The 22,808-nt window shown below is 42.7% G+C and overlaps 1 long non-coding RNA gene across 1 annotated transcript; it reads right to left on the minus strand.

Annotated features, from left to right (window-relative positions):
- Positions 1 to 4,083: 4,083 nt before the first annotated feature.
- On the minus strand, positions 4,084 to 16,132 carry LOC135024501 (uncharacterized). Its single transcript, XR_010221371.1, has 3 exons — positions 15,812 to 16,132; positions 4,584 to 4,696; positions 4,084 to 4,495 (listed from the first exon to the last, which is right to left on the minus strand). It is a non-coding gene; the product is annotated as an uncharacterized LOC135024501 (long non-coding RNA).
- Between the last annotated feature and the right edge of the window lie 6,676 nt (positions 16,133 to 22,808).

Here is a 22,808-nt window from a genome sequence, read left to right on the forward strand (position 1 = left end):
TATGTTTCTTGGTGTGAGGCCAGAACTGCTCCTACGGAGGAGTTCCAGTTGGGCCGTCTGCTTCACTTCCTTCAAACGGGAGTGAATTTGGGCCTAAAATTAGGGTCCATAAAGGTTCAAATTTTGGCCTTATCCATTTTCTTTCAAAGAGAATTGGCTTCTCTTCCTGAAGTACAGACTTTTGTGAAGGGAGAGCTGCATATTCAGCCTCCATTTGTACCTCCGGTGGCGCCGTGGGACCTTAACGTGGTATTAAGTTTCCTCAAGTCACCTTGGTTTGAACCACTCAAAACAGTAGAGTTGAAATACCTCACTTGGAAAGTGGTCATGTTGTTGGCCTTGGCTTCTGCAAGGCGGGTTTCGGAATTGGCGGCTTTATCATATAAAAGCCCATACCTGATTTTTCACATGGATAGGGCAGAGTTGAGGACTCGTCCTCAATTTCTGCCCAAGGTGGTCTCATCTTTTCATATGAACCAACCTATTGTCGTGCCTGTGGCTACACGGGACTTGGAGGATTCCGAGTACCTGGATGTGGTCAGGGCTTTGAAGATTTATGTGACCAGAACGGCTAGGATCAGGAAGGCCAAAGCTCTGTTTGTTCTGTATGCGGCCAACAAGGTTGGCGCTCCTGCTTCAAAGCAGACTATTGCTCGCTGGATCTGTAACACGATTCAGCAGGCGCATTCTTCGTCAGGATTGCCATTGCCTAAATCGGTTAAGGCCCATTCCACTAGGAAGGTGGGCTCTTCTTTGGCGGCTGCCCGAGGGGTCTCGGCACTACAACTGTGCCGAGCTGCTACTTGGTCGGGGTCAAACACCTTTGCAAAGTTCTATAAGTTTGATACCCTGGCTGAGGAGGACCACCTGTTTGCTCAATCGGTGCTGCAGAGTCATCCGCACTCTCCCGCCTGTTTGGGAGCTTTGGTATAATCCCCATGGTCCTTACGGAGTCCCCAGCATCCTCTAGGACGTTAGAGAAAATAAGATTTCACTTACCGGTAAATCTATTTCTCGTAGTCCGTAGAGGATGCTGGGTGCCCGTCCCAAGTGCGGACTTCTTCTGCAAGACTTGTATATTGTTATTGCTTACATAAGGGTTATGTTATAGTTGATCGGGTTTGAACCGAGGCTATGTTATTGTTCATACTGTTAACTGGGTAGTTTATCACAAGTTACACGGTGTGATTGGTGTGGCTGGTATGAATCTTGCCCTTAGATTTACAAAAATCCTTTCCTCGTAGTGTTCTTATCCTCTGGGCACAGTTTCTCTAACTGAGGTCTGAAGGAGGGACATAGAGGGAGGAGCCAGTGCACACCCAGAATCCAAAGCTTTCTTAAAGTGCCCTATCTCCTGCGGAGCCCGTCTATTCCCCATGGTCCTTATGGAGTCCCCAGCATCCTCTACGGACTACGAGAAATAGATTTACCGGTAAGTAAAATCTTATTTTAAGTTAATGCTTATAGTAAAAGTGTTAAAAAAAATGTTGTGTCAGTATCCTATCTATCTATCTATCTATCTATCTATCTATCTATCTATCTATCTATCTATCTATCTATCTCTTACATGTAGAAGAATATTTATGTGTGCAGAACAGTTGAGCATGTTTGTTTGATGGCTTAATTGTTTTGTTACCTAATTATGTCATTCGAGTGTGTTAGAAAACAGTGGGAAACAGACATAAAGGGGCTGATACAGACAGGATAGCTGCTGTGCGTATTCTCACAGGCTGCGATCAGGGCCTATATTTACTAATATTGGTGTTTGAGTCGGTTTATGTAGTGTTTAAACTCGTTTTGTATCTGGTGCATTTTCATGCAACTTTTTGAAACTATATACGCCAAGTTACTAAGCAGTCGAGTTTATGCTTTTCGTGTTTTCCGATGTCGATGCCAGTCATTTTTTTTGGGCACATTTACGGCCGTCATTGTCGTTTGCGTACTTGTTTTTGTTGTTTTTACAGGTTTATTTTCCATGTTAAATGCGGCAGGGTTTTTTTTTCAACCACGGCCGCATTTTCACTTTTAGTTTCGTTTTTCATCCCCGTTCGTGATTGGTTGTGTTTCAGATGTAGGAGTGTCTGTGCGCAACCATATAAATATGCCCCAAACCGTCCGCACCTCGTGGGTTTAGTTAGTGGTGAGGAGGGAGGTTGTGCTGTGGAGATTGGTGAGTAGTTGGTTTGGTGAGTTTTTTTTGGGTGATTTCTGAGTGTAGTATTGTGTTTGAAAGTAGTCTTGTCAATCTTGTAGTCTTGTTTTTTTTTTTAGTTTTGTCTCATTTTTTGTCCAAGTTTTTTTGATTTAGAGTCCCTTGTCGTGTGTGTGTGTGTGTGTGTGTGTGTGTGTGTGTGTGTGTGTGTGTGTGTGTGTGTGTGTGTGTGTGAGAGAGTTGTGCAATGGTAGTGGAGGAGTGTGTTGTTTGTTTTTATTTTTTCTGTGTTAATTGTTTAACCAGACAATTATGTCTGACTCAGAGGTGAGTGAGGTGGTGGGTGTGAGTGAGGGGGAGGAGGTTGGTCAGGTGGAGGAGGTGAGTGAGAGTGATGTTAGTGAGGTGGAGGAGGTGGGTGAGGTTGCTGCAGCAGCCTCAAGTAACAGTGATAGTGACAGTCAGACAGCTCCGCAGCCACGCACCACTGCTAAGACTGGGCAGAATGTAAAGTTTAGTTATGCAGAAAATGTGGCATTGGTGCGGGAGCTGATGAAGTATCAGCGGCAGTTATTTGGGCCTGAGTCCGCCAAGGTGCCAACACGGAAGAAGATGGTGTTGTGGGCGAAAGTTGTTGCTGCTGTAAATAGTGAGGGGGTGGTCAAGCGGACAGAGGACACGTGCCGCAAACGGTACTATGACATAAAGCGACGTGTCAAGTCCAAAATGGCCAAGGAGGCGAAGTCGGCTCACAAAACCGGTGGTGGACAGCCCTATATTGCCAGATATTTGGACTATGAGGAGCCCATGCAGAGTTTAATACCTCCTGAAGTAGTGTCTGCAACCCATGTCCGTGATTCCGATCTGCCCAGGAAGGATGGTGAGCATGTGTATTTGTCTTCTCATTCCATTACATTACTTCTGTCTTTATGTTTTTTGGTAAAGTGTGTCATGTGACGTTGCATATTACTCCCGTCTTCATGTGTGCGTCAGCAAATACATTGTTTTTGGTTTGTTTTTTTACCAAAGCCAATATAACATAGTACTTTATAGTATGTCATGTGTTTTTTTTTTACAGTACATTTTCCATGTGTAGTTTGGACTTGGTGTGTCATTGAATTGTACAGCAATAATGTTTTCCTTTGGCACATTTGCCAGTTTGCAAGTTGGCCTATGTTTTGGTTTTCAGTTATCCATGTGCAATGTTTGAAAATCAGTGGTTGACATTTTAGAGGCTGGAGTAGTGTAAAGTGGCTTTGAAGCCAATTACATGTGTTATTTCATTAGTACTGAATGTAATCTTGTTTAAGACACAACCACTATTTTTTGGTACATTTAGAGTCTGTATTTGTACCCTGACACAACACTGCAGACTTAGTTACCGTACTATTATGATGGGTTTTTTAAATGTGTTTTGGTTTATGGCTCATATTGTGCTAATGTGTGTTTGTAGTGCCACATCACAGAGCATTTTCTATATTGCGTCTTTCATTAATGACATAACATTTTTCAATGAAGTAGTGTGTGTTTTGGCTAGTTAGTGTATGTATTAGTAATTGTGGGGCAGATTTATTAAGCCTGGTGAAGTGATAAAGTTGAAGTTGATAAATTACCAAACAATCAGCTCATAACTTCCATGTTACAGGCTGGGTTTGCAAAATGTCACTTAGGAGCTGATTGTCTGGTGCTTTATTAACAACCACTTTATCATTTCACCAGGATTATTAAATCTGCCCCTGTGTCCTATGTCTGTGTCCTGTACATTATTTCCTATGTTGCACTTTCCATAGTGCATATGGCTATTGGCCAATGTGTGTATTTATTTAAAACATTTATGGTTTTGTACAGAAATTATGCACACATCAATAAGCATCCATTTGAGGAAGATTTAACGTTTGTAAACATAATGGGTGGATGTATCAACAATAGCATGAAGAAATGAGTTCTTTTATTTATTTCATTATTTACAGTGTTGAAAAAAAGCAGTACTGGTTGGCCTACAGTCACTCCCATTACATCTGATGATGATGACGCTGCGGAAGCAGGTAAAGTGTCCATTGTAGTATAGGTTATGTTTGTAAAGGAATGGCCATAACAAAAGTACACTTTAAATCCCAGGTTCATCCCAAGAAGTTTTGACCAGCAGAAGGAGGACTCCTGTAGCACACCAAACAAAAGTACATGTGGCAACAAAGAAAGCAAGGTCTGATGTCCAATCACAACCACAGCAGTCTACTCCGCCACGAAGATTGTCTACAGTTTCTTTGGTACCACCACTCCAAATTTTGGTCACACCTCCAAGACGCCAACCACACTTCCCTCATCTTGATTGTGAGTAAGAAACTGTAATGATGAAATAAATTAATCTTCTCATAATAATCCATTTAATGAGACTAATTAGCTCTAAATTCCACAAATCTGCTATACGTACCGAAAAAACAAAACAAAAAAACAAATGGATTCTGACCAAAATGGCCTTGTCCACATCCAGTAAAGATATGTATGTCCACTTCAGCCATACAGCAGCAGATTGTGTTGAAGATGCTGCAAAATAAACACATGTGTAAGCTTGCAAAATATTAATATTATTTTCCACAATTTAACTTATGTGTTTGTCGTAACATTGGCACCAACATGCCAAAACATTACTAAGTTTAAGATTTAATCACTATAAGGCCAAAAATTAAGATTTTAAGTGTGTTTTTATGGTGGAGTATGTCTGATCTACCATACAACTCATGTGCTTGTTTTAATAATGAAGTAACCAGACACATTTGCCACAAACAGGAATATGTCTGTTTTGTAGTTCTGAGTGATGATGTTGCTATGCTGGATATCTGAATGCACCATTTAAATACATGTGTTCTATGTTTATTGGTTTGCTTAAATTTTTCAAACATATTTCAAAAATGGTTCTAATTCCAGATTCTAGTACTGGTACCAGCATCCAGATGCAACAGCAACAACACAGTGACATGGATGAAACAATCATGTTACAAATGCAGCCATTAATCCAAGGAATCAGCCACCCAGCACCTGTGAGTACACTACCACAGCAAAGCACTCCACCACCACAACACAGCCCAACAACACCAGTAGCACAAGGCCCTGATCGTCGGGGTAATTCCAAGTTGATCGCAGCAGGAATTTTGTTAGCAGTTGGGAAAAACCATGTGCACTGCATGGGAGGCAGATATAACATGTGCAGAGAGAGATAGATTTGAGTGTGTTATTTTGTTTCTGTGCAGGGTAAATACTGGCTGCTTTATCTTTACACTGCAAACTAGATTGCAGAATGAACACACCACACCCAAATCTAACTCTCTCTCTGCACATGTTAAATCTGCCTCCCCTGCAGTGCACATGGTTTTGCCCAACTGCTAAAAAAATTTCCTGCTGCGATCAACTTAGAATTACCCCCCCAAGTGTTTTGGGACAGTTGGGCTACACAGCAGGCCACTATTCAAGATTGGCTGCGTAGGCAGACCCAAATTTTTGCAAACCTACCAGCTCACCTCAGAAGAATCCGCAGAAATATCAGTCGCCAAAATGAACCAACCACCAGAATTGCCAATACCATGGAAATCATGCGTGCAGACATTACACATGTCATGGGCAACTTACAATGCATAATGGAAGAACAGCACAGACAACAGCAAAGCTACATCAACATCTTAGAAAACAATCAAATGATCAATGAATCTATCACCGGAATTTTAGAGAATCAAAATGCTGCAACACGTGAACTTAATGCCACCCTCACTAAAATCAATGAAATACTCAGATCCTAGCACCATCAGCAACCAAGCAGCAGTTCTGGTATGACTACTCCGATTCTATCGCCAGTGTCCTCACCACCAAGGCGCTCCACCAGAGCACGCCAACATGACAGTGGTAAAGGCAAAGGCCAGTCCAAGCAGCCAACCCCAAAAAAAATAAAAAAATAGATACACCGATCTCTGTATAGAGAAGTTAATAAACACATTTAGTAAGTGTAGGTTTGTCACAATATCTATTACACTTACCACCTTGTCTTTTTTTTGAAACATCATTAATTATAAGTGTTACAAACAACAACAGGATTTTGGCCAACACATTTATTCTTTCACATCTTTGAATTTTTTAGGAGGAGGACAAAGTTATTTGATCTGCACATTGATGTTAGCATGCAGTAACAAGACCACTTGATTTTTTTTTCTAATCATTACTCTTTCTAGATTCCAATCATTCTTATATCCTGCAGGCAGACTAATTGGCAGCCATGCAGAATGTCTTTAGCATGCAGTAACAAGACCATTTGATTTTTTTCTAATCATTACTCTTTCTAGATTCCAATCATTCTTATATCCTGCAGGCAGACTAATTGGCAGCCATGCAGATTCATCCATGACCAATACAAAGTACAATGTGATAACTCTTTTACCTTTCTTCTCTATACAACATTACAAGAATAACACAATTGAGTTGGCTAAAAAGGTCCTAATATGTTGTGTTTGAATTTAGACAATTCAGTGCCAAAATTAATGTCATTATTGTTTGGCCATGTTTGTGTGTGTTAAAAATGAGTAATCAGTTTCTTACACATGATGCAGAAACATAGAAATTGTAATTTATTTTAATATGCACAAATAATGTGTATAATAATGGATATATGTGGCAAACTGTGTATTGACTTACAAATCAGCATGTTTACTGCAGCAAACATTATGAAATAAATTATTGTGGATTATACTAAGTTTGTGTCCCTTAAATACGATGGAGCATCACACATAGGGACACATGTATTCCTCAAGGCTAACATATTATATGTGGAGGAGTGTTTAATTAGGACACAGGTTCTCAAACTCGGCCCTCAGGACCCCACACAGTGCATGTTTTGCAGGTCTCCTCAGAGAATCACAAGTGACATAATTAGCTCCACCTGTGAACCTTTTAAAATGTGTCTGTGAGTAATTCATACACCTTAGCTTCTACTGGGTTACCTGCAAAACATGCACTGTGTGTGGTCCTGAGGGCCGAGTTTGAGAACCTGTGCATTAGGACGTTACACACAATCATAAAGTAAAATACTAAAAAATTACTATGTGGATTATGTGTGCTTGTAAAACATTATCTGTGCAAGTTTAATAACACTTATCCAGACTTCATGCATGCCACTCATAATCTGTGGTTTTGAGTTGTAAAATAAACACGACACATGCTACATTTGTTTTGCATAAAGCGAGGGTATGTTTGTATGTCTCAAGGAGACAGACACATTCTGAGTAATGGTTATTAAATGAAAAATGGGGCAACATATATTTAGGCTTACACAACAAATGAAAGAAGCAAACAAAACTTACCTTTAAAAATAACGATTTATGAGGTCTTGCCTAACCTGCCTCCCTACATCTGTACTCCAAATATCACCAGATGTCTCTAATTCCTCTGCTTACTGGCTGCTTTCTTCATCCTCCTCCTCCTCAACATGTGGCAGATGTTGTTGCAAACACATGTTATGAAGAAAGCAGCAGCAGAACACAATTTGAGTCACCTTCAAGGGACTATACAACAAAAGGCCACCAGACTTATCCAGACACCGAAACCTAGATTTCAGCACAAAAAAACATCTTTCTATCACATTCCGCGTGGACTTATGTGCATGATTGTAATTGTGTTCAGCAGGGGTATCAGGTCGGGACAATGGAGTTAGAAGCCAAGAGAAACAGCCATATCCTACATCACCTAAAAGACGGATATAGTAACGTGATTCATGTTAAGATACAGCAACACATAAGTAACACACTGTGGGGCAGATGTATTAACCTGGAGAAGGCATAAGGAAGTGATAAACCAGTGATATGTGCAAGGTAATAAAGGCAGCGGACAATCTGTTCCTAAATGATAATTTACATATTGGAACTGATTGGCTGGTGCCTTTATCACCTTGCACATATCACTGGTTTATCACTTCCTTATGCCTTCTCCAGGTTAATACATCTGCCCCTGTATTTGGACAAAGTAGACACAGGCCTACACATATCAAATTACATACCCAGCAGCCATCCATCTGGCATTTGTCCATCCTCAAACTTATCAAAGAGGGATGACTGACTGAGGATGAAGGAGTCATGGCAGCCCCCAGGGTAACCAGCAACAACACTCATTATTTTGAGATTTGCATCACAAACCACCTGCACATTTGTGGAGTGCTCTAGATGACTATTAGTATAGTGTGCTGCCTGCCCCTAGGTGGTCTCAGCTGAATGTGTGTGCAATCTATGGCTCCCAGCACATTGGGCATGCCAACCAGCTCATAGAAATCTACCCTGATGGCATGCCACTGAGACTCCTGGGTAGGGAAGCAGATTGAGGCATCGATGTGGGGCTGCAAAACAGCCAACACCTGTGTGTATATTTGAAAGAAAATTAAACCTGAGATTTTAGGACAGAACTGGCTACCGAGTAACTAAAACCAACCACAAACAGAGGAGGTAGTTAGGTATACATCACCTGTGTTAATATTCTAGAAAATGAGAGCTGTGAGATTCATATGACATCCCCAGACACAGCCTGAAAGCTGACAGTAGCCATAAAGTGCAACACAGCCAGGAGTTTGTGCAGGCCTGAGACAGAGCGAGAGCATGCTGTCTCATGGTCTAGGCCCAGTTTGACAAGGTCATACAGACGGAAAATGTTGTTACGATTTAGACGGAACATCTGTATGACCGTATCATCGGACAATGTGTTCAAGTTTAAACGCCCCCCTAAAAAAACGAGGCCTGCGCAGCTTCCGCGGAACCTGTACAACCTGCTGACAATGTTCAGTTTCTTGGCCCTGGTTACTTACAGGCTGATGTCTGAGTCTGAGGAATCCCACAGCACACAAAATATCACTGGCCCACAGTCCTGCTGCCATTTCTGAGTGTAGGTAGATTGAAATGGGCCTAATATCCTTTTATAGGCATCCTAATTCAAGTGTGAGTGATTTGTTAGTTGCAACACATGTAAACAAGCCTGAAAAAAGCAGGTCTATTTTTTTGCCACTATTTTTAACAAATCGCAAAAAAATACGACCGCAATTGAGCACTCAGAGACTAACACCCAAATACAAATGAATAGTGAATACCCGTGTTGTATGAAATAACAGCCGCGTTTGACCGATGGTCTATTCATTCGTATTTTTGAACTTAGCCTTGAATACCATTACGAATAGCCCAAACACTGACGAGATTTGTGCTTAGTGAATTCCCGTGTCGGTTTATTAGTAAATATAGGCCCAGGTCTGAACTGTGCATGTGTATGCACCGCAATGCGCAGGTGCAACAGACCCGCAGCAATGGGGATCGCCGGTCAGCGACGGGATGGTGCGAAAATTACGAACGCAACAGCGATTTGTGGGTGGCAACTGATCATTTCTAGAGAGTGTCCGGAAAGATGCAGGAGAGACCCGGAGTTTTGTTCGAGGATTTTTGACAGCTCCGGCCCTGATCAGTGCAGCAGCTGAGCAGAAACTGCACAGACTGATGTTTTTGCTGTTCTGCTACACACCTGCACACACACAATACCCTCCCCCTGTAGGCTGTGACTACCTGATCGCAGGGATGCAAAAAACACACACTACCGATCAGGTCTTAATTACCCCCATAGAGTGTACCAATGTTCTGTGTACTGTATTTGCTATTAATATGCATCTGCAATCACATTTCTTTCACAAAACTGAGACAAATGGGAAGACCTGGTGACCTCCTTTATTTTGTAGATTTGATAGCCATTTTTTGGGGTTGTTTAGAATTGTCTTTATGATATTTTGCGTTTAATCACAATTATTTGATATAATTTGGTAAAATATAGTTTGTGCATGCCAGAGGCGTTTGCTCAAAAATAGGGGTGTGGCTTCTTCAAATGGAAGGGGCATGGCCACAGTTATCCCCCTGTAGTTGTGCCCCCTGTAAATTTGCCCCCTGTAGTAGTGTCCCCAGAAGCTGTGCCCCCAGTTGATTTGCCCTCAGTAGCTGCTCCCAGTAGCGGATCTTGTCACGGGCAAGCAGGACTTTTGCCCGGGGCGCTGCCTTCCGGAGGGCGCCGCACCATGGAAAGATCCGCTACTGTGCCCCCCGCTGTGAAGGGAACCAGACGCTACGCGTCTAGTTTCCCTTCGTGGAGAGGACCTTTGCTGTGCGGTGCGTGATAACGTCATTGTGCACCGCACAGCATTGTGGGACTGACAGACGCTAGGGGTCATATTTGACTTCTAGTGTCTGTGTATGCTGTGCTATGGAAGAGACGTCATGTCATCTCTCCCATAGATCCGAGGAGAGGAGCAGCGCCGGCGGAGGTCTGCAGCGGTCTGGAGCAGGGATTGTAAGTATTTTTTTTTTTGTGTGCAAGCGGCGCTACGCTACAGGGGGCACAAATGGGGGCACAACTCTACAGGGGGTGTAACTGACCACACCCCCTGTATGAAGCCATGCCCCTATTCTCTGCCCGGGGCACCAAAAGAACTAGAACCGGCCCTGGCTGTTCCCCCATAGCAGTGCCCTCTGTAGTTGTGCCCCAAGTATGTGCCCCCTGTAGTTGTACTACTAGTAGTTGTGCCCCCTGTAGTAGCACCGTTTGCAAACAAGAAAAACAAACCAACAAAACAATACTTACCAGCCTTGCTTTTGCTTCCGGACCACTGCCGATGCTGCGCTGTCTCCGGCCGCTGGCTCTATGGGAGAGACATCATGACGTCTCTCCCATAGTAGTGCCGCACTGACACTAGGGGTAAATTATGACCTCTAGTGTCAGTCACCAATGCCGGCTGCAGCCGGCGCCCACACAGCCCATGGCGCCTGCTGCAGCCGGGGAGAGGGGTGATCAGGAGTAGCAGCTCTTGTGGCGGCACCCTCAGGGTAGTGGCGCCACAGGCAAAAAGCCTGCTTGCCCGTGGCAAGAGCCGCTACTGTGTGTGATACAGTACTCCATCCAGTATATAGATATGTGATATAGTGCCCTCTCTCTAGTACATACTATAAGTGTGTGATGCAGGACTCCCTGTCCAGTACATAGGTGTGTTACAAAGTGTATCCCTTCACAGTACATACTGTATTTTTGTGCAGCAGCGTGAGAACACATCTGCAAATCATAGAGTGCCCCTGGAGCCCACCGAAAGACATATCACAGTATAACTGCATCTCTGCAACACATCACTGCAGAAATTTCATCGTCCATGAGCACGGCACATTTGTAAGGCATGCAATGGAAATAAAAAAGCATAAAAAAATAAATAAGTAGTTCTTAAAATGCAAGCAACATTTAATGTTACATTGGAGACTTGTGCAATGGCACTTTTCAAAGGGACTCCTGGTGGATGAACACAAGAATTACAATCGCTGGATATGTTATTCTTTATGCTGCATATGCACTGCATCTGCATATGCCACCCTGTGACCGAAAACAACGCCCTAGAACCATGTGCAGGCATACGTAATGCAAAAACTTTTTTTCTACTACACACCATACGGATGTAAGATAAGCATGGCTACATCTGTACATTTGGAGTGTAGTTGGAATCCCGGTGGTCGGAATCCCGACGGTCAAAATACAAACGCCAGAATCCCAACCACCGGAATGTCAGCAGCGCCGCCACAGCTATTCCCACTCCTGGGTGTCAATGACACCCATGGAATAGGAATAGAACCTGTGTCGAGCAAAGCAAGCCACGGAGCCTGCAGCATGGCGAGCGTAGCGAGCCCACAAGGGTCTTCGTTCCACTCGTCCCCCTGCTGGCGTTGGTATTTTGACCGACACTTACAAGCCTCTCACCTACCCTGCAACCATAGGCACTTATTCACCTCTCACCTATTCTGCCACAATTGGCACTAATACACCTCTCACCTGCCCAGCCACCATGGGCACTGATCCACCTCTCACCTACCCTACCATAATGGCCACAGATCCACCTGATCTCCTATATACAGCTTTCAGATAACTTTACAGCAATGTACAAGCTCCATGCTCTGCTCACATTCCAGTATGCTAAGCTGTTGCTGTCACCCTTGTTCTTGAAGTAGGGGACACTCTTGACCATCCAGCTGTAGATCTGGGAGTTGACCAATCGCTCTCTGTGGCCTGGCTGATCAGACCAGCATAGAAAAGGTTTCCACGGGCATTGCAGTGGGAGTAGCTGCACATTTAGGGCTGGTGGGATGGGGAGTAGGGCTTGCACACCTGGATGGGGTATGCAGGGCTCCAGCCTGGGTGTGCTTGTGCTTTAGCCAACACTGAAATCTAAATGCAGCTCACTTGCTCATAGTCATCACTCTTCTCCAGAAGGCCCACGGTGGTCTCTAGCTGCAGTGTGGGAGCCAAGGACAAGTTGGTAAAATTGCTAAATTCCAGCCATAGAAAGGCCCCCCATGATGGTGGCAGCGGGCACCCAATAGGGGCAACAACACAGGAGGTTTCCTTGTAGACTTGAAAGACAATTAAGGAAGACAAACCAGGATGAGGATATATTAAAACTAATCAAACATATTCTAGAATATCAATCAACAATCACCCATAAGAAAATAAAGTTCCTTTCAAAAGAGATTATGGCAGCAAACAATAGGCCAGCTCAGCTTTTCCCTACAGTGTAGTCCAGCATACCTGCATGCTAATGAAATCCTCTTCCAGTCAAGATACAATGAGTTTGCAAAATTCTGCAAATAAAGTATCCTCCAACCAGGCAGTAATCTCCAGAGTGCCATCAAGGGAGACCAAAACTAGCAAGCTTGCTAAAGGAAGACACCAGTTTTCCTGAAACAGCTTTGACCCAATGGATGTACTAGACATTGCTGAAATGATCCACATGTTGCGTCTCTTACCTTGTTGAACATTAGCTTGTTTAAATGATTTCTCACCAGAAGATCAAAAAGAGTTTCTCCTGGAGTATACTCATCATCACCTGTGCCACTGTCATGTGGTGTCCCAAAGGGTTCTATACTATATCCCATGTTTTTTTGCAGTATACATGCTACCACTGATTGAAGTAATCAGACATCATGACCTGGTCTACCACTGCTTTGCAGATGATACACAACTGTACCTGTCCTTTGCTCCAGGTACTGAGAACCCAATAACAACACTAAATGGCCATCTAGCTGAGCTCCATGAGTAGATGAGTGCCACTTGGCTGTGACAGAACCTTGATATAACAGAGGTCCTTTATGGTAAGTTACAGAACAAGATTGCAGAATAGCCAACCAACAGGACTTGCGCTTGGGGCTTCAGAACTACTAAACACTGATCAGGTGTGGAATCTTGGTGCTTTCCTGGATAGTAGCTAGACACTTAAACAGATACAGATGGAGCTGCACTCATATAGTGCAGCTATATTGCAGGCATGCACTCCCGGCGGGACTAGGTAATCCGGCACCTAGCCCCGCAATGGGAGTGCACAGAGACACTACCATTAAAGTGAATGGGGCGCGTGTGCATCTCGGATGCATGCATACCCTGGACACAGCGATAGGTGTGCCTAGGCAGGCGCGCCCAGGCACAGATGGAGCCACATGGCTCCATCTGTATCAGACCAATCAAATCCTCATTCTTTCATCTGAGGAACATAGCCAGAATCAAGCACTTAATTACCTCAGAAGATCTGTCTAAAGTCATAAATGCATTTGTATCATCGCGCCTGGAGTACTACAATGACCTCTACCTTGGTCTCCGAGCAATAGAATTACAGCAATTGTAACTGGTACAAAACGCAGCTGCCAGGCTATTAACCAACCAGCCCCATTCCAGCTGCATTACACCCACTCCCTTTTCCTGGGGTGGCCAACCAGTCAGAGGCAAAGAGACCAAAAATATCACTAGTCAAATTAAAGAGCCTCCTGTACGAACAAAAACATGAGGTGGCACAAGGCCACACACCATTTTGTGCGCACACCTTCGGTATGACGTTTGTAGGAGCGTGACCGTGTTTGTAGGAGCATGACATTTTAAAAACCACATCCACATACAGATGGGTTCATTTTTATCTTGACCTTTAATAGCATTAACTGAGACTGGACTTTCGGACTTAATCCCTTGCTGTAATGACTTAATCCCCTGCTGTATTGTTCTCTGTATTTTATTGCAGCTGAGAACAAAAGATGAAGAGTTTATTTAAAAAAACATGATGTGCATAAACGCAGCAAAGAGGCCAAGATAACTGTGGACCCATCTGTACCTGTAAAATACATTTTGAAATCTAGTACCACATAAAGGGCCTGATTCAGGTTGGATCGCAATACGCGATCTTACTGCAAAAACTGTGATGAGGATGTCATGCGCACGTGCTTGCATTTTCTGTGGCACCCTGCAGAAAATGCATTCGCCTCTGCCTGTCAATCAGGTAGAGGCGTTCGCAGGGCAGAGGGTCGCTACGCTCTGTTTCCACGGTGGAGTCAGAGCGTTGTGGGGGCAGCGATGGAGAAACGGGGGCGGCGCCAGGCAAACGGTGGGTGTAATGGGGGAGTGATTGGGGCAGCTGCGTGACATCAAACACAGACTCTGTGATCACTAAAATGGTGACGTGCCTCCTGCGGGTGCAAACAAGCTACGCCGGCAGAAGGTTACCTTATTTTGCAACCGCAATTTCAGCATTGTCAAGGAGGAGAGCTGTTAGCATGCTGGGCGGCCCTCAGCATGCGATACAAAGGATTGCAAAGTTTAAAACTTAGCAGAATTTGACATCCTTACTGAATCCGGTCCAAAATACATTGAAAAAGCCATATCCACAAAAAAATCAGATTCACATTATACACTTCAGCTTGTCCATGTACCACTCCAGCACCATTCCATGTCATTCCAGACCACATTCATGTATCATTCCATCCTTGCACGCTACTGCAGCAGCCCCTCATGTTTCACTCCAGCCCCAATCTGCCCCCATAACCATGAAAGCCAAGAATCTATGTTTATATGGTATAAGAGGATAATTTTATTACTAACTGAAATATACTGATATCATTTTGTCCTACTCAGACAGCCCCTCCCCAGTTCTCAAGGGGTATGGGGCTCAGGGGCAGCAGTGTCTAGGTCGAAACACATTAGGTTGACACCTATTGGTCAACAGTGACTAGGTCGACACAGGAAATGGGTTAACACAGCCATTAGGTCAACGTGAACAAGGTCGACATGGAGAAAGGTAAACATGATTTTTTATGTTTTTTTGTTGTTGTTTTCTTTGGAAAGTGATGGGGAACCCCAATTAGTGCGACGTGTTCGCTCGCCATTGCTTCGGGCAAGGTGCCTCACTCCACTGCCAATGCTCTTGGCACAGGTTACTGTTCCAAATTGTAGTCTACGTGGATCGTAAAGTATGAAAAGTTCAAAAAATTAAGAAAAAAAAATGTGAAAAACTCATGTTGACCTTTTTCCATGTCAACCTATTTCCTAGTCAATGTCGACATAATGCGTGTCAACTAGACAATGTCGAAATAGAGTCCGGATATCCTCCCCAGCTCTCAGTCAGCACTTTCCCTACAGGCTCAGGCAGCCCCCAGCTCTCAGTCATCTTTCATAGCTCTGACAGCCCACCACTCAGGGAGTATCCCCGACTCTCAGGCAGCATCCTCCTGGTTCTGAGTTAGCCCAAGCCCACTGGCTTTCAGGCAGCCCCCCAATAACTCTCAGACAGCCCACCTGCCAACACACAGCTCTTACCATATTAAGGAGACTGTCCCTTCAATCTTCTGGCATCCGCGGCGACCACGTCCTCCAGGTGGCTGCCTTGAGCTCCACCTCTCATTATGCAATGTTACTTCACAACGCGCATTGAGCAGAGCAGTGCCTGCTTTTCCCAGATACACAAGAAGCCTCCCTTGAACAGCTGTATGCCTGTGAGAATAGACAGCCTGTCTAGTCAGTGGGTGTCAGTGTCGGGAGTGGAAGCAGTGCCAGGTGCCAGAGTCACATTAAAACAAAGAAAAAGCAGTATGCAGCTCGTTAGCCATGGATTTGCCACAGCTGCTCTTCTCTCTTCACTGGCTACCTGTAAGGGAACTGTCAATCATTATCAAGATTGGCTCACTGACTTTCAAAGCGCTACATGACCAGGGCCCAAAGTTCTTTAAGCAACTGCTAATCATTTACTATCTCACTCGTTTATTATGATCTGTAGATGAAGGACTATTAGCAGTACCTAGAATCTATCTGAACTCATTTGGGGTCAAGCTTTCAGCTTTGTAGCTGAGACTCTATGGAACTCACTGCCCCACATAGTTCGAGAGGCCCTCACTCTGTAAAGCTTCCAAAATAGAATCAAAACTTACCTGCTCATCCCAACATTTCACTGGTGTTTCTTGTTAAGCTTGTTTTGTATTATGTGATATAAAGGCAAATGTAAAGCACTTTGAGTCCTATTAGAAGAAAAGTACAATATAAATAACATTATAATAATAATAATAATAATAATAATAATTATTATTATTATTATTATTATTATTATTATTATGTTTTATCTGCCAGTATGGAAAAATAAAACTCTGGCTCACCAACCTTTTTCTAATTTTTTGCATATGTTGTTGAAGAAAAGATACATCCACTGATACCTCACCAATGTAGAGGAGAGCTGCTGCAGGGTAATGGGGGTAATTCCAAGTTGATCGCAGCAGGACATTATTTAGCAGTTGGGCAAAACCATGTGCACTGCAGGGGGGGCAGATATAACATTTGCAGAGAGAGTAAGATTTGGGTGGGTTATTTTGTTTCTGTGCAGAGTAAATACTGGCTGCTTTATTTTTACACTGCAATTTAGATTGCAGATTGAACTCACCACACCCAAATCTAACTCTCTCTGCACATGTTATATCTGCCCCCCCCCCCCCCCTGCAGTGCACTTGGTTTTGCCCAACTGCTAAAAAATTTCATGCAGCGATCAACATGGAATTACCCCCTATATCAGGAGAACAATTAGAAGACTGAGCGGTTTGAGATGAAGGAAATGCAGATGACTGTACAGGAAAAGGATCTACTTGAGCAGTCATGGAAGGCCAGACAAAGAACTCTAATTTGGAAACTGTATGACTACTCTTGCCTGTGATTAATATTCTAAAGGTCCAGCAAGGTAGAGCACTGGAGATAGACAGTAGAGCCCCAAGAGGCATGTAGCAAAAATAAAGACTTGGTGAATAGTCTTGTAGAGGAAAATTCAGGAAATATGGCTTGGAATCCAGTCAGAGAACTTATGGAACCACAAATCTCAGGGCAAGAAGTGGGAGGGACTAAAACATTAAGGCAGTATTGTGGTCACAGAGGAGTCTTCCAGGCACTAATATTAGCCCCATACACAGACATTACATTAAAATGGCATTGTTATTATTACATCAGCTCCACAGGTTGATCGGAGCTTGTCTGAAACAGCATCAGCCAGGCAGGAGGGCAGCAAATATGGACTCAGCCTGTCTTCTGCTTGCAGCTCATAGTGCAGGGAAACATAGAGCACTCGCAGTACATACACAGTAACACCATAAGGCCTATCTGCCATTTTGTAGTCGCTATTGCTTTTGGCACAACTATCCTCTTTGTGAGTGATGACTACACATTGAGCTACAGCTGCAGTATACACTTAAAGCTGAATATTTAGTTAAGGATTGGCTTACTACATGCTTCAAGTGTTCAACATTTTGCAGCTTTGACATTGGAGAGTACAGAAGCATCCTGGCATTTATCTTTGCTGTTGATGAAATTAATGAGGACCCTGATCTTCTCCCCAATGTGACTCTGGGCTATCACATATACAGCACTTGTTCAGATGCACTGAAATCATTACACTGTGTGCTGAAGATATTATCTGGAGACAAGAAGGAGGCTCCTAATTACTCATGTATGGGACACAGGAGAGTGGCTGGATTTATAGGTGATTCTGGGTTTCATACCAGTCATGCAATGGCCCAGTTACTGAGTATGTACCATTACCCACAGGTAAGTCATCTCTGTGCTTTATCTGTATTTTATTATACCTAACAATATTCTCTATTGTTACTGCAAATAATTGCAAGATCTGTTTGGGATGAAAAATTTGCCCATTGAGGGGCTCTGATAAGTGGAGCAAGTATAATTTTTTTCTTAGTGGTACTGATAGTTAAAATGGGCGTGGTAACATGTCATGAGGGGTCATGGTCACATGAAACTAGGGGAGTGTCTACATGACAATAGAGGCATGGCCACATTCTGCCACACACCTTAATGCCACTTACACATTATGCCAAACACAATAATGCCCATTACACATTATGCCACACACCATAGTGCTTAGTACACATTATGCCACACACCTTAATGCCCATTACACATCATGCCAGACACGGAACACCCATTACACATTATGCCACACCAAAATGCCCATTACACATTAAGCCACACACTGTAATGCCTGTTACATATTATACCACACACCATAATGCCTATTACATATTATGCCACGCAAAGTTATGCCACTGACATCATTTTATGTCCCACACACAAAAATGCACCTTATAAATTATGCTCCGTACCACCATACTTTCAGCACTGGCTCTGATAAATAACCATGATTATAGTATCAGGGAAATGCAGTGATATTAGTAAATGAAAACAAATCCTGAAAATATTATTTATGACAAATAATCCAGCAGTTAACTGTGAGCAGTAGAAATTAGCAACATTGTCATGTAATTTGACATGCCTTACTTTCATGAATGTTGTTTTTCATATTTTTTTAATTTATTAACAGTATTTTATATAGTGCAGAATATTCTGTTGCACCTAACAATTTGAACAATGACAATAGAACAAAACTGGATAATAATAACAGACAGTCATATAGGTAGCAAGGCCCTGCTCACAAGCTTAATATATATAGGGAAACAGGCATTGGTACACTAGGTACTACCAATTGCTTAATGGTCCTGCCAAATTGGAAACTTTATTTAATCACTTGCCTGGCATGGTCGCATGACATGCGACCATGCCTGCAAGTGCTTTATCTGACCTGGTCGCACAGGATGCGACCAGTCAGATAAACTGTGTTAGCAGTGGCAGGGAAGGGAAACTTCCCTCCGCTGCTGCTGTCAGAGGAACCGGAAGGTCCCGCTGCCTTCCAGCACCCAGCCTCCAGTGTTGCCATGCTGCCGATTATTGCTGATTGGTCAGCAAAGCAGGATCCCCCAACCCCAGTGGCTGCAGACAATAGCAGCCACTGGTAAGTGTAAATAATTTCCCCCAAGTCGTCCCCTAACCCCCCTTCCCCATGTACCTGGCAGCTGTCTGGGTTCTAAAAACAAAAGTTGTGATGGTCACAATGTTACGGATGTTCCGATGGTCAAAATGTTCCCGATCGATGTTCCAATGTTTGCATTTTATTTTATTTTTAGATTAAAAATGTTTTTGTTTTTTTTGTTTTCTTTTACTAATCATTTTGGAAATGGTTAAATTCATGTTCTTCACCTAATTTGCTTATATTAAAAAAAAACTGACAATTTCTGAGCGGTTTTTGGGAAAAAAAATCATCAGTTAAATGGTTAAGGACTGTATGATATGGTTACACAGCTATTTTGGCTTGTGGTCAGTAAGATGTTAAAGTGAAGAACGTCAAAATATGTTAGATTACAGATGGAGCTGCACTTAGCTGAGGTGGCTCCATCACAGGCGTGCACTCCCGGCGTGACTAGGTGATCCGTCTGCCTAGCCTCTCTGGGAGTGCCCAGAGACGCTCTACCATTCACTAGAATGTCAGCATCTCCGTCAGCATCTCCGTCACAGACGCGCACGCTCCCTGGGCGGAGACGCTCTCCCATTCTAGTGAATTGGGCTTGTCTCAGTCACAGGCACACGTGCCTGCCCAGACGGAGATGCTCTCTTTGATAGGCATGCCTCGGAGGGTGCGCCCAGGCACAGACGGAGCCTCGACTAGCATGGCTCCATCTGTATATATGGATCATACAGAGTGGATGTAATTAGGTAGGATATCTTATGAAGGTTATGTAGGTTACCAAATCTGATAAGCTTGTCTGAAGAGGTGAGTTTTCAAGGAATGGTTGACAGTGTGGAGACTAGAGGAGAGTCTTATTATTTATGGGAGGGCATTCCACAGTATGACCAAAAAAGCCCTGTAATTGTGAATGGAAGCGAGTAATTGCTATGGATGAGATGCCGATCTTATGCAGAGCAAAGAGGTCGGGTAACATGATATAACATATATGATATATAGATATATATGACATAAGATATAAGACATAAGTGAATAGATGTACTGTACAGTGTTTTGGTGCAGTTTGGTTAATTGCCTCATTTGTAAGTAAAAGTATTTTATATTGAATACTGTAGAATACAGGCAACCAATGGAGGGACTGACAGAGTATACCCGCAGACAATGAATGTCTGGTGAGGAAGATAAGTCTTGCTGCTGCATTTAGATTGGATTGAAATGATGAGAGTCTGTTTTTGGTAAGACCAGCAAGGAGACAATTGCTATAATCATTTTGGGAGATAATGAGAGTATGGATTACAGTTTTGCAGTGTCTTGTGCAAATTACGGTTGTATTTTGGACCTTTTTTTAGATGTCTGTAAATAGTTTGAATGACGGCAATAAAAGACAGTTCAGAGTCCAGTATGACTGTAAGGCAGAAATCTTGTGGGTAGGGCTGATAGTTGAATTATCGACAGTGATAAAGAGAAAAGTTGGTAACTACTGCTTACTGGTGTAAATATAATTCTGTTTTGGAAAATATTAAGCCTTAGGTGGTGAGAGTACATCAAATATGAAATAGCAGAGAGGCATTCAGTGATGCGGACCAATACAGATGTTAACAAATCTGAGGTGGATAGAGTTGATCATACTGAAATGCAAAAAGCTGATTAGTTGACAAGAGATGTAATGTACAGATGTATCCTTTTATATCATACAGCAATTAATATGCATGAGCGCATGCATTGCAGCAACATTGTGTCCCATTAGGGTGCGTACTCACACCTGTGGGCTTTACATGCAATGCAAATGGATTACAGGTGCGAGCATATGCACTCAACCAGGATTCCCATGAGTCACATGCCGAGATATGTATGCATCATGGCAGCAGAGAGATCTAGAAGAATAAGAAGTGCTGTATCTGTGAAGTGTTGAGAACTTAAGCCTGACTGAAGTGGGTCCAATGATTTGTGGGAGTTAAAGTTTGAGAGGTGAGTGTAGGTAAGTTTCTCGAGTAGCTTGCTGGAGCACGTGAGCTGACAGCTGTTACAGCAGTTTGAGAGAACATAAGGGTCAGAATTTTGTTTCAGTATGTTCATATTCACTGCATGCTTGAACAGAGATGGAAATATAGGAGAGAGAGATGAGGAGATATAGAGGGAGAGAAGAAAGAGAGATATTACAGATTTTAGTTAAGGTTGGGATGAGCAAAGGAGACAGAGGTTTACTGAATTGTGAGGGTGTAGGATTAAGAATACAGGGAAAAGTAGGGGGGGTGTCAGCCACTTTTGGGTTTTGGTTTTGGATCTGGATCTCCAACATGTTTTGGCTCTGGATTGGCTTTTGCCTAACCTGCTCTTGCGGGTTTTGATTTTGGTTTTGGATCTGTATTTAAAAATAAATAAAAAAATCATAAAAACTGATTAAAAAAACTGAATTTGGGGGTGTTTTTGTTTCTATGGTATTATTAACCTTAATAACATTAATTTTCACTCATTTCCAGTCTATTCTGAACACCTCACAGCTCACAATATTGTTTTTATCCAGTTTAGGCTAAAAAATTGCACTGAGGTAGCTGGATTTCTAAGCTAAGTGACAGCAGTGGGGGCCCGAACATGTGGCACTTAAAACTCCAACATGGCTCATCTAGGAAACATAGTGGCACTGCAGTGGCAGACAGGGTGGCAGTTTATGCAACCCCATAAAAAGTAACCAAGAAAACTTTAATTAATCAATAAATAATAACTAGATTAGAGGCCCATAGGAGTTGAAGTATGTTTGTAGTGGGAGGCAGGTAATGGAAGGAAGGATTCATAATAGTAAATGTAATATTATTTTTATTCTGAAGCAAATTTATGAGGTTGGAGGGCCTAGAGATGTATGTGACAGCTTGGGTTTTCCAACCAGACTCCAAAATCCAAAAAAAAAAAAAAAAAGTCATCAACCACACGTCGGATCTTGCAGGTCTTGTCCTTTATCCAGGATGTTTGCAATAAATTGGAAAGGAAATATATTTAATTAATCCAAAAATTAGTTGTGTATAATGGTCAAACACATACATATGTTTACATGGGACATACTGTGCGTAAAGCTGGCTGAGGCAACTAAACTCTACACCCTCAAATAGCAAACATTCTCCATTTCAAAATTCTGAAATTCTTAAATTCCTGTAAAAGAAAGAAATAAAGGATTATCTTAGGAAAAAAATGACAGCAGTTAAGTACTACTTGGCCCATCTAATCACACAAAAACAAATTACTAACCTTTTTTTTTTTGTGAGCCTGGAAAAATTCGGGACATTTTTGCCATTCCACTAATTTTTCGAAGAGACCCAGTGGCAGTGATGCAGATCAGCCAGCAAAAACTTTTGACATCTGGTCTGGACTGAAGGAACTTCCTACAATTATTACTGACATGTCTACTGAGACTGCATATGATACAGTCACCATTAAAAAAATGGTTGATGATTATTTTAGTCATAGCATTCCAAATAG

The sequence above is a fragment of the Pseudophryne corroboree genome, chromosome 1 (assembly GCF_028390025.1).
Source record: "Pseudophryne corroboree isolate aPseCor3 chromosome 1, aPseCor3.hap2, whole genome shotgun sequence".
Classification (NCBI taxonomy): Eukaryota; Metazoa; Chordata; class Amphibia; order Anura; family Myobatrachidae; genus Pseudophryne; species Pseudophryne corroboree.